The 12,112-nt window shown below is 34.5% G+C and overlaps 1 pseudogene; it reads left to right on the top strand.

Moving 5' to 3' along the window:
* Positions 1-3,381: 3,381 nt before the first annotated feature.
* On the top strand, positions 3,382-5,540 carry LOC120120429 (annotated as a pseudogene).
* Positions 5,541-12,112: the final 6,572 nt, after the last annotated feature.

Here is a 12,112-nt window from a genome sequence, read left to right as displayed (position 1 = left end):
AATCTCAGGAACGTCTTTTGGGATGTACAGTGCTTCATTTAAGAGCTTAAGATCATCTCTTATGTCATTTTTTGCACCATTCAATATTCGAGCCGCCTTTTTAGGTTTTCAACTCGAATCCTCCTTTAGTTTCAAGATGTTATTTAAAAATTTACATCTTGAACCCCCTTTATCATTTTTCATATCATGCATTAAAGATTTTAAAAACCAATTTTTGTAAATAAAAATCAATCTTGAGAGGTGGAATGAATTATGAAGATATTCTCTTTTACTTAGAAATCCATGTATGATTAGAATGGACTTTTCAGGTACGTAACGTAGGTCATGGCTTATGGTTACGAAAGAAAGGGATAAAAAGGCCCAAATAAGTGTTTAAAGGTAATCAAACCAAGGATCAATTCATTCTGATGCCTTCACCTTGCCTTGCTTAACTTGGATCTGCTTTGTTGGGGATTTTTCCATCATCTGGATCCCTCTAGACTGCCAAATTTTGGATTCATTTCCATTTTCTCATATCTCCAGTATTTCTTGCTCTTCTTGTTTGTACTTGATCAACCTTGTAACTTGAGGCTCAATAAGTCACCCATCTTGATTCAATTTTCCTTTTTTTTCTTTTTTTTTTCTTTTTTCTCATTTTTCCTTTTTCCTTTTTCATATTTTTTCTTTTTTCTCATTTTTCTTTTTTCATCTTTTTCTTTTTTTCTTTCTTTGCTGGATGAGTATAAGACTTCAATTGCTTTGAACGCCTCCTTTTCCTTTTTGTCCTTTTTTCTTCTTCAAGTATAATATTTCTTGATAGAATCTGAGTTTATTTGGTTTCTCAGAACTTTCCCATCCGTTTTTGCCAAGATCAACGCTTCTCGGGAAAAGGCCTTTTTTACAACATAGGTCCCTTCTCAATTAGATATTCATTTCCTATAGAAATCTTTATGTATAGGCAATATTAGATCACACTCTTAGAACTCTCTCGGATATACTTTATGTTCGTGACCTTTTTATCCATTTCTGATACATCTGCCCATGGCAAATAGCTTTCAATTGGTTCTCATCAATAAGGTTTAATTGATCAAATCGAAATTGGATACATTCAGTCTTATCCAATTTTTCCTCCTTTAGGATACAAAATAATGGGATCTCAACTTCAATTGGTAATACTGCTTCCATCCCATAGACTAAACAATAAGGTGTTGCCCCAGTAGATGTTCGCACAGTAATTCAATATGCATATAAGGCAAAAGGTAGCTTCTCGTGCCAATCCTTGTAAGCTTTAGTGGCCTTTGTAATGATCCTCTTAAGGTTCTTATTTGCTCTTGCAAATGCCCCATTCATCTTTGGGCGATATGTTACTGAATTTGCATGCTTGATCTGTGTGCGAAGTTCAGTCGTCTCATAATAGAAGTCCTTGTAAAAAGAGGTATCTCCAGGGGGATGAATATTCAAGATTAACTTTATTTACATGAAAAAAATGTAATTAATGCATGATATATTTATTTCAATCAATCACTTTTTCCTTCTTCTTTGAGTATTCCCCAATCACTCGAAATCATCTTCAATAAGTTGATTTATGATGCGTCATATCGTCTCTTCTTGAAGGAAGATTCCCGGATAATTGAAAGTTTGGTTCTTTTGAGGTGTTTTGGTTTATGATGGTTTTGTATTTGGAAGGACAAATGTGTGACTTATGGTGCAATGTAACATAATGAATCGATCAACTCTACCCGAAAAGGTAAACATCTGGAGTAGGTGTCTCAAGAACAGGTAGAGACATTCTTCAGAGTCTCAGATAAATATACGGTCAAAATTTGGTCTTTAGTAAGGATCAAGTAATTGCCATTGGATGGAAGGTATAATTTTATCACTTGCCAAAGATCTATAACTTTTGAAAAATTAAAAGAATATTTAATTTACTTGATACTCAATAATCTCAAGGTTAAAACTTGATTCCTTGCTCATAACCATAAAAACAATACACATTTATTTATTGCACAAAAGGTGGAGAAAGGAACAAAAAAACAAGTTCAAACAAGATGCTGAAAATAGAAAGTACTACAGTGGTAGATAACACTTCCACTTGTTTATGCATCATGCCTCATTATTCCTATAACGTTGAGTATGTATTTGGACCAGGGTTCTTTTCCTCATTTTCCCCCATTTCTTGATCATATCTTGTGTCAAAACCCCTTTATCAACAAGCATCTCAATTTCTTTTAACAGTGGCCTATAATTCCCTGTAGAATGCCCCTTTACCCCCAAGTAGAAATTATAAACACTATCTTGATCATAGCTATGAGCAGAAGGGTTTGGTGTCACTTTAGTTGGTCTTGGTGTGATGTATTGACCTTTAACCAAATGAGGATACAAGTATGAAATGGAAGTTTGGAACACTTCCAAAGTTTTTCTTGATCGCATGACTTTCTTTGGTCGATCCGAATAGTTACTTGCTCTTTTTCTTTTGCAATTGTGAGGACTCTGGATGCGACACTCATTCACATGATCAACTTTTACTTTTTGATCCGTCGGGCTCTTGGATGTGACTTTTGAGTTTTCTTCACTGATTACATTCTCAATTAAATCTCCACTTGTCACAAGATTCCCGAATTCCTTTGTCGGATTTGCATGCATTAACTTGAAGAAAGGCGCTGGAAGGGAATCACGAAACATACGTGATATTTCTTCTTCTAATATGGGAGGTTGAACTTGTGCTGTCACTCCTCTCCATCTTAAGGCATATTCTTGAAATCTTTCATTGGTTTTCTTCTTTACTCTTCGAAGATCCATACGTGTTGGAGCTAAGCCTTTAACATGCCGATATTATTCCAAAAATGCATTAGCTAAATCAACCCACACTACAGCAAAAATGGTTTTTAACGGCGGATGTAGATACTTTAGTGACGTTTGTATAAAAACACCGCTAAAGAATCGTAATGTAGTGGCGTTTTTATACAAATGCCGCTATAAACTAGTATTTTAGTGGCGTTTTTATTCAAACGCCGCTATAGACACATACTTTTGTGGCGTTTTAATACCAAACGCCGCTATAGACTCGTACTTTAGTGGCATTTTTACACAAACGCCGCTATAGACACGTACTTTTGTGGCGTTTTAATACCAAACGTCGCTATAGATTCGTACTTTAGTGGCGTTTTTTACACAAACGCCGCTATAGACACGTACTTTTGTGGGGTTTTAAACCAAATGCCGCTATAGACTCGTACTTTAGTGGCGTTTTAATACCAAACGCCGCAATTGTCATATTACCTAGTGGCGTTTACGTAAAAAAACGTTGCTACTGAACACTACTTTAACATATCGAAATAAAACCCTAATTCCATAGATTCAGTCTGGACATCGAAAAGAAAGCATTACTTTAAAGGTCTCTGGGGTCTCGCACATCCAATTCAAAAAAAATTCTCTTCAAAATAGGGTTCATCATAACACCCCATTCTATTCCCACATAAACGATTCTTTAATTCTTCAGCAACCTTTTGTTTCCATTTATTAACGTCATTATATTCTTTTGGGATCCTAAGTTCCCCCAACAGCTTTGTTTCTGTGCACTTTCATCTTGTCGATGCTCTAAAATGGCGGCTCCGAGGAATGTGTTGAGGGACGAGGAGAGTGCTGCGGCGGCGTTGTTGAGCATCAGCAGCAAGGAAGATGACGATTCTCCGTCGGGGAAGAGGTTAAAATCGGAGAGGTTCCCCGTTTCAAGGTGGGAATTGGCTGCCTTTTTCGGGGTTTTCTTGATTTTTTCTACCAGCTTGTTCTGCATCTACCTGACCATGCCCGCTACCGAGTACGGGAAACTCAAGATCCCTCATTCCATCTCTGATCTGCGATTGCTCAAGTAGGATTCCCCCCCCTTTATAATAAAAACTGGTGTTCTCTCTCTCAATTAATGAAGAAATAAGCTTAATTTGTGTGCCAAATCCTTGGATTTGATCATTGCTGTTGATTTTGGAAATGCCCATTTTAGATTTCTTGTGGTTTATATAGGATTTTGAGCTAGAGAGAACTATTGGGAATATTTTAGCTTATAATGTAGTTAATTTTTTTAAATTGAAATATGCCTCCTTTTTTGTGTTATATTGTAGGTGAAGATAGTTGTGGATGAGAACTCTTATCATTTATATTTTGCCCGGAATGAATCCTTTGATTTGTTTTGTCCTTAATGTGTAGCACTAGGGAGTTTAAAAGCAATCTATGACTAATGATGAGTTTAGTTCATGTGTGGATCATGTGAGGGCATCGAATAATGCAAATTGTAGGGAGAATATTGCATACCGAGTATATCCAGCTATGTACTAAAATGCATTGTTGCTGAAATTACATTCCTAATTTATTTCTATCATGTACTTAGTTTACTTGTTTATTTACTACTTTCTTGTTGCCGGGTGCTTCTACTTTGTCGTGAAACTTCTTTCTGTGATGTTTTAGCTGCAACTTATTTTACTGAAGTCCTTGTTTTTCTGTTCTTTTTCAGAGATAATATTACAACATATGCAAAGGATTACCCAACACAATTCATTTTGGGTTACTGCTCAACTTATATCTTCATGCAAACTTTTATGATTCCTGGAACGATTTTCATGTCTTTGCTAGCTTGAGCTCTCTTTGGTGTTAAAGTCCTTTTCTTGGTTGTCTTCAATGCCACAGTTGGAGCATGCTCCTGCTTTTTTCTATCAAAGCTGATTGGCAGACCTTTGGTCAGTTGTTTGTGGCCTGATAAATTAAGGTTTTTCAAGCTGAGGTACCTTCATTTTTCCTCTTGTGACTGTCTTTAGAACTATTCGTTCGTTCTGTTTTCCCTCTTAATTTAGCATCTTTCATGTTTTACCCTATCTTTTTTTCTGTTACTGTTGGTATTGTCGCCTGAAAATGTCCGTTAAAGAAAACAGATGCTTGGTCATATCCAATTTATTGCTATGCCTTGTTTGTGAAGGTTTTATATTAATTGATGTGTATTCTTAACAATTTGGAATAAGAAAAGCTTCTACAAGATCACTATACATATCCATCTACATCAGTTTTCTACTTTTAGCCAAATATTGAGTTGTTCAACCATAGAGACTAACTAGGGAGATTTCTAAAAAAAAAGTTTGAAGTAGGTGCTTGTTGATAAAGAACCGGTTCTTATTGTAATAGGGTTCTTACTTCATATATTATTGAATTTCCCTGGATACATTTTCCTAATGTCAGGTTGGGTTCAATGGATGTCATTTGGGTATATTTATTTGTCAACATCTAATGGATCATTCGTTGTAATGGAATCGAGTCTCTAACTTTGTGTTGAGACTTAATTCATTTCAATCTGTTGGTGTTGTATGCAAGTCAAATGATAGAAAAAGATGGAAGCCATATATATTCCGATAACTTATCTGATTTAAGACCACCATTGTATCTTCTTTCAGGCTGGCCTCGCACTTGGGGATCTCAGGTCTGTTAAGGACCTCTATGATTTCAAGACCTGTCCGTGCTTTCCTTATCGGGATGGTCTCCATATTTCCTACCTTCTGAAGAAAAAGAAGATATATGAATAAGGCTATGTTGGTGAAGCTTGTGGAATCCTCCTGACTGACAATGGGGGATCAAGAATACAAAATTTTTATAATCTCCAAATTAGGATATGAGAAACAATAGCGCTAGGCATTGTCACAAAATATGAAAAGCACAGGGCAGGTAACTTTATTCTTATTTTCAATGTTATGTTAAAGTCATCTCCCAATTAGATTATTTAGAACATTTGGGAGCAATCAATCACTTTTTCCTTCTTCTTTGAGTATTCCCCAATCACTCGAAATCATCTTCAATAAGTTGATTTATGATGTCTCATATCGTCTCTTCTTGAAGGAGATTCCCGGATAATTGAAAGTTTGGTTCTTTTGAGGTGTTTTGGTTTATGATGGTTTTGTATTTGGAAGGACCAATGTGTGACTTATGGTGCAATGTAACATAATGAATCGATCAACTCTACCCGAAAAGGTAACATCTGGAGTAGGTGTCAAGAACAGTAGAGACATTCTTCAGAGTCTCAGATAAATACGGTCAAAATTTGGTCTTTAGTAAGGATCAAGTAATTGCCATTGGATGGAAGGTATAATTTTATCACTTGCCAAAGATCTATAACTTTTGAAAAATTAAAAGAATATTTAATTTACTTGATACTCAATAATCTCAAGGTTAAAACTTGATTCCTTGCTCATAACCATAAAAGCAATACACATTTATTTATTGCACAAAAGGTGGAGAAAGGAACAAAAAACAAGTTCAAACAAGATGCTGAAAATAGAAAGTACTACAGTGGTAGATAACACTTCCACTTGTTTATGCATCATGCCTCATTATTCCTATAACGTTGAGTGTATTTGGACCAGGGTTCTTTTCCTCATTTCCCCCCATTTCTTGATCATATCTGTGTCAAAACCCCTTATCAACAAACATCTCAATTTCTTTTAACAGTGGCCTATAATTCCCTGTAGAATGCCCCTTTACCCCCAAGTGGAAATTATAACACTATCTTGATCATAGCTATGAGCAAAGGTTTGGTGTCACTTTAGTTGTCTTGGTGTGATGTATTGACCTTTAAACCAAATGAGGATACAAGTATGAAATGGAAGTTTGGAACACTTCCAAAGTTTTCTTGATCGCATGACTTTCTTTGGTCGATCCGAATAGTTACTTGCTCTTTTTCTTTTGCAATTGTGAGGACTCTGGATGCGACACTCATTCACATGATCAACTTTTACTTTTGATCCGTCGGGGCTTGGATGTGACTTTTGAGTTTTCTTCTGATTACATTCTCAATTAAATCTCCACTTGTCACAAGATTCCCGAATTCCTTTGTCGGATTTGCATGCATTAACTCGAAGAAAGGCGCTGGAAGGGAATCACGAAACATACGTGATATTTCTTCTTCTAATATGGAGGTTGAACTTGTGCTGTCACTCCTCTCCATCTTAAGGCATATTCTTGAAATCTTTCATTGGTTTTCTTCTTTACTCTTCGAAGATCCATACGTGTTGGAGCTAAGCCTTTAACATACCGATTATTCCAAAATGCATCAGCTAAATCAACCCATCTCGTGATCTGTTCTTGTGTCAACTGATTATACCAAACTACTGCTGGGCCAACAAGGCTATCATGGAAAGAGTGAATTAACAGATCATCAGAACTTAAATATCCTTCATTTTTTTGCAAAACATTCTCAAATGGATTAAGGGACAACTGGTGCCATCATATTTCTCAAATTTGGCATTTTGAAATCATGGGTAATAACCAAGTGTGGAACCAAGCTGAGTTCTCTTCTAGTTCTTTGTGGGAAGTATCAACACATTTCATATTTCTGATTGCTTCATCCATCCTCTTGATCTTTCCTCATATTGTGAATAATGAACAAGGCTATTCTTTGGGTTTAATTGGATGCCCCAGAGGGTTTTATCATTTTGACTCTTCAATCTGACAACATGGTTGCTCTTTATCAATTATCTCTTCTTTATCAGATTCCACTCCCTGAATAATTAATTTGATCCATCTGGTACTGAATCTGATGTTTCTTTCCTTGTATCTTGAGGTAACCCTGTCAATTATTCCGACCATTGATCTTGTAGTCCCTCATAAGATTGCTCCATTGTTTTCATGATGATTGTAAAGTAATATGAATGAATAATCTTGGTTTTACTGTTACAGAACCCTTCATGAATTATTTACATGTTTTTATAATTAATGTATATAAAATACTAAAAAAATGTAATGTAAATGCGAAAATGCATAAATGTAAAAATAAGAATGCAAACTGTGTAATGCAAAGATGTAAAAAGTAAGAATACAAATGTAATGCATGTATGAAAAGGTGTTATTCAAGAGTGATCTTAGAACAGATTTCATTGAACACAAAAGCTTCGGTACATTAAACAAACTTTTACATGTAGGGGATAGCTTTAACTCTAACTTCTCTATTTCCCTTAAAAGCCAAACTAACTTCCACTCATGCTCAGGTGGAGTTCTCAATCTGCTTAATTCTCTTGCGAAGCCAGCTATGTCCACCAACTTATGAGCCACATTGTTTGCTTGAACAGCAGCTTCCTTCATGACAGTGTCTTTTTCTTTCATTCTGTGTAATTCCCAGAGTTGTAGGCAATGTTGCTCATTTTCCCTTGTAAGGGAATCTTTATGGTTACAGAGTTCTCGTACAAGATCTCCATAATCATCTAAACATTTCTTCAATCTTGTTCTTGTCGATAGGGCTTTAATTCAGTATCAATCTCATGCTGATGAATCTGATATGATGCTTCCATGTTGTGGTCATAGCACTATTCAACCTTTGATTGTCGACTTGATATTTTCTCGATTCATGACAGTGTATTGAGTCTTTCTTCTAACTCGTAATCATGAGAAAACTTCTTGGCTCGTCCTTCATTTATATTGCAATTCTTTTTCAGTTTGGTGACCCCTGTTATCCACTCTTCTAGGGTGTTTCCTATGCAGCATTTTGAAAGGCTTTGACTGACCTTCTGGAAATCTTCATGTATGGTTTCTATTTGGTGCTCAATTTATCGTTTTCAATCTTTAAATGACGTTTGAGCTTCAAACCTCAGCAAATCTTCTTCTCTCTGGCGCCCCTACTGATACTCTTACCTTTGAAGACTTTTGGTATTAATCTAGCAGGACCTTCAGTTATCAAACTAGGTCGATCATTTACCATAAATGTAAGGTTCCATTATTCAAAAGACTTTGGACTCGACGTTGAAGGCAAGACAATTCTCAATAGTATGTCCTTGAGCTCCAACATGATATTCACAATAAACGTTGATGTCATACCAATTCGGATATGGAGGTTGGAACGGTTTTATGTAGTACGGGGTCACTTCTCGTGCTTCAAGTAGTTTTTCACACAACTCTTTATATATATAGGGATAGCATAAAAATGAGAACGCCTTTTGCCTTGGATTGAACCTGAGTTTAGACATCGGAGCAGACTAAACTTCGTTGATTTCAGATTATATGATTTCTTCTCATCTCTGGGAGCTTTTACAGTTGTCACCATTTCCTGAATATCTCCAGACAACTTGTGAATACAAATAATGATTGTCTGCAACTTCTCAAATTGGTTAGGATCAGAAGTCCCTTGCATATATGAAATTGCAGGATTATCTTCATTAAGCTTTCTCTCTTTCTGTGCAGGAATCTCTTCTCTTTTGGCCAAAACAGATATTATATCCATCATTGGACATCTGCTCTCTTATTTCTCGTATCTCCTTTTGCTCTTCAATGGGCATACGATATTTGGGTGCATAGCTCTCCTCTATTTTCAGAGTTCCCTCAGGATGTCTTTTCTTGGCCGCATCATATTTTGTTTGATCATAAAATGTTTTGTCCATTTACGATTTCTTTCCAATATGATGAACAGTCTTTCAAGTAAACACCTTTTGGTTATGCCATGATCATGCAATGTAAACAAAAGAAATCAATATGAACAGATTAGAGCAATGTAACATGCATGAAAAAAATAAGAAAAAATAGAATAGTTAGTACCAACTAATGGAAAAAAAATCTATCTATCAAGATATAAATCTTAACCTCATGCTTTCTAGTTCCATGCTTTGTTTGGAAAAAAATTAACCTAACCGCATGATTTCTAGTTCGTATGCATTTATTCAGGAAAAAGAAAAGGAAATAAAATAAATTAAAAGCTAGAGCTTATTTCTCCTTTGTGTATGCCTACTGACAAAATTTCGGCATGGTTTCAGATCTAGGAGTAAAGGTACTCGAACTGTCCTTGTTGATGCCCCCTTGGGCTGTCAACCCTCAATCCTAGTCCATTACAGACTTAAGCGGATCGAGTTCAATTCGAGGGGACATATTCTTTATGTCTGACACGGAGAATAAATTCTCACGAAGACATAGAGCATATGAACCTCGAAAGTTACTTGCTAGGTCTGACACGGAGAATAAATTCTCACGAAGACGTCGCTTTCACTCCCACTTAAAAGGGACAAGCTTGATTAAAAAGCTTATGTTATGCAATGCAAGTGTTGTGTGTGAGGAGAAATATTCAAACCTTTGACAAATAATTAAATGAAAAATTTAATATCTGAAAATAAAGTAAAAATAAAAATATAAAAAATATTATGAAAATCATAAAAATTTGAAAAAAATAATTAAATAAATGAATTTTTAATTTCTAATTAATAGAGACAATTTATAATTAATTTTTAAAGTTTGACAGTCCCTAGCAGAGTCGCCAAGCTGTCGTAACCGGTTTTCGTCCGGGCACGAATTTTTTACTTGGCGGGAAAAAGTGATGTGAATAAATGGTTTTTAAAATAATTTGAGAGTCGCCATCGGCCTTTTGGGTCAGGTAGATCGAATACCTAAAAATCATCCTTTAAAAGAGTTTTTAAGAAAACATCGATTAAAAGATAAACTGATTTGCGTTTTAACTAAAAATTCTTTCTTTTTAATAATAAAAAGGGATTCGTGGTCGGTTACGTTTAGGGAAGGATTAGGACCCCTACAACTCCCAAAATTGATACTTTTTAATTATAAATTGTCTCTATTTTAGAAATTTAAAAATTCAAAAATATATTTAATTTATAATCCTATTATTTCAAAGTTATAATATGAAAAATATATTAATTTATAATATATATAAAATATTTATTTATTTAGAAATATCAGAAAAGACTTCTAGGTACCTTAAGACAGCTCTTTCTTCGATATAAAAAATAAATAAATAATTAAAACATTTTTCTAAAAAATAATAATAATATATTAATATTTATAAAATAGGATATTTATTTATTTAAAAATATCAGAAAATAGACATCCAGTTGTTTTAAGACTGTCCTTTCTTAATATTGAAAAATAAATAAATATTAAACATGATTAAAATAATTTATATTAAAATAAAATAATAATAATTAATATTTAAATTAAAATATAACTTAAATAATGACTAAAATAAATAAAACTAAAATTATAATATAAAAATATAAAAAGTAATAAAGCTTGTAAATAAAAATAATGAAGATATTAAAATTAATGACTAAATTAGAATATATTAAAATTAAATATCTAATTTATAATTAATTATTTAATATTATAATGGCTAACATGCTATTTTACCAATTTATTAATTTAAGGACTAAAATAAAATTAATTAAAATAGTATAATTTAAATGTAAAATAGTAAAATTCAAGGACCTAATTCGAATTATTAAAATATATGTATTAATAGTGTAATTTGATATTAATTAATTATTTCGGGTTAAAAATAAAAGTAATTAAAATTTCTAGTGACTAAATAAAGTATTTATCCTAAAATATATAACATATACTGGAAAGGACTAAATAAAATAAACTAACATTCGGAGACCATATTAAAACGTTCATAATTCGATTGTAGTGACTAAAATAGAATTTTACAAAACCTAAAGGTAAGCGGAGAAGGTTTAACCATAAACGTAAATTACGCATATACCCCCTACCCAAAACGACACCGTTTGAGAGGGTATAACCCGAATGGCCGGCCCTTTTGGGCCATTCTCCTCATTTTCTCTTTTCTTCTTCTCTCTCTAGCTGAGTGAAAAAACATTTTCTCTACATTCTCTCTAAAACCCTCCACCGGAGGGAGTCCTATTCCGGCCGGCAGCCGTACTCCGGCCGACACCACCCGTCGACCACTGTACATGGTGGTCGAATTCTGAAAAAAATGGCCTAAATCGAAGCTCTATTTCCCCAAAGCCCAAATCTAACCTTTTTTTCGTCTAAAAACTCTTCCACTAAACGTAAATCTAAAAAAAATCGAAGGGTTCTACCTTCGATTAAACGACGGTTCAACGACGTTTGGCTTCTGTTTACAGAATAGGCTTTAAAGGTAAGTCTCTTTCTTCTCTTTTCCTCTGTTATTTTCGAATGATCACTTGTTGGTGTGGTTGCTCTTTTTGTTCTGTTGGTTCGTATCTCTCTCCGGCCCCTCTCTGTTTGCAGGGGAACTGAGGCTTTATAGCCTCAATGTGGCTATCATCGGACTGGTTCAAATGATGAAAGGTTCGGTGAGTTACCAAAGCTATGTTGGTGACTCACCATAGAGGCGACGTGAACGGTCAGTGTT

Source organism: Hibiscus syriacus, unplaced genomic scaffold, assembly GCF_006381635.1.
Source record: "Hibiscus syriacus cultivar Baekdansim isolate YM2019G1 unplaced genomic scaffold, ASM638163v2 tig00110338_pilon, whole genome shotgun sequence".
Classification (NCBI taxonomy): Eukaryota; Viridiplantae; Streptophyta; class Magnoliopsida; order Malvales; family Malvaceae; genus Hibiscus; species Hibiscus syriacus.
This window is presented reverse-complemented; position numbering and strand designations above follow the sequence as displayed.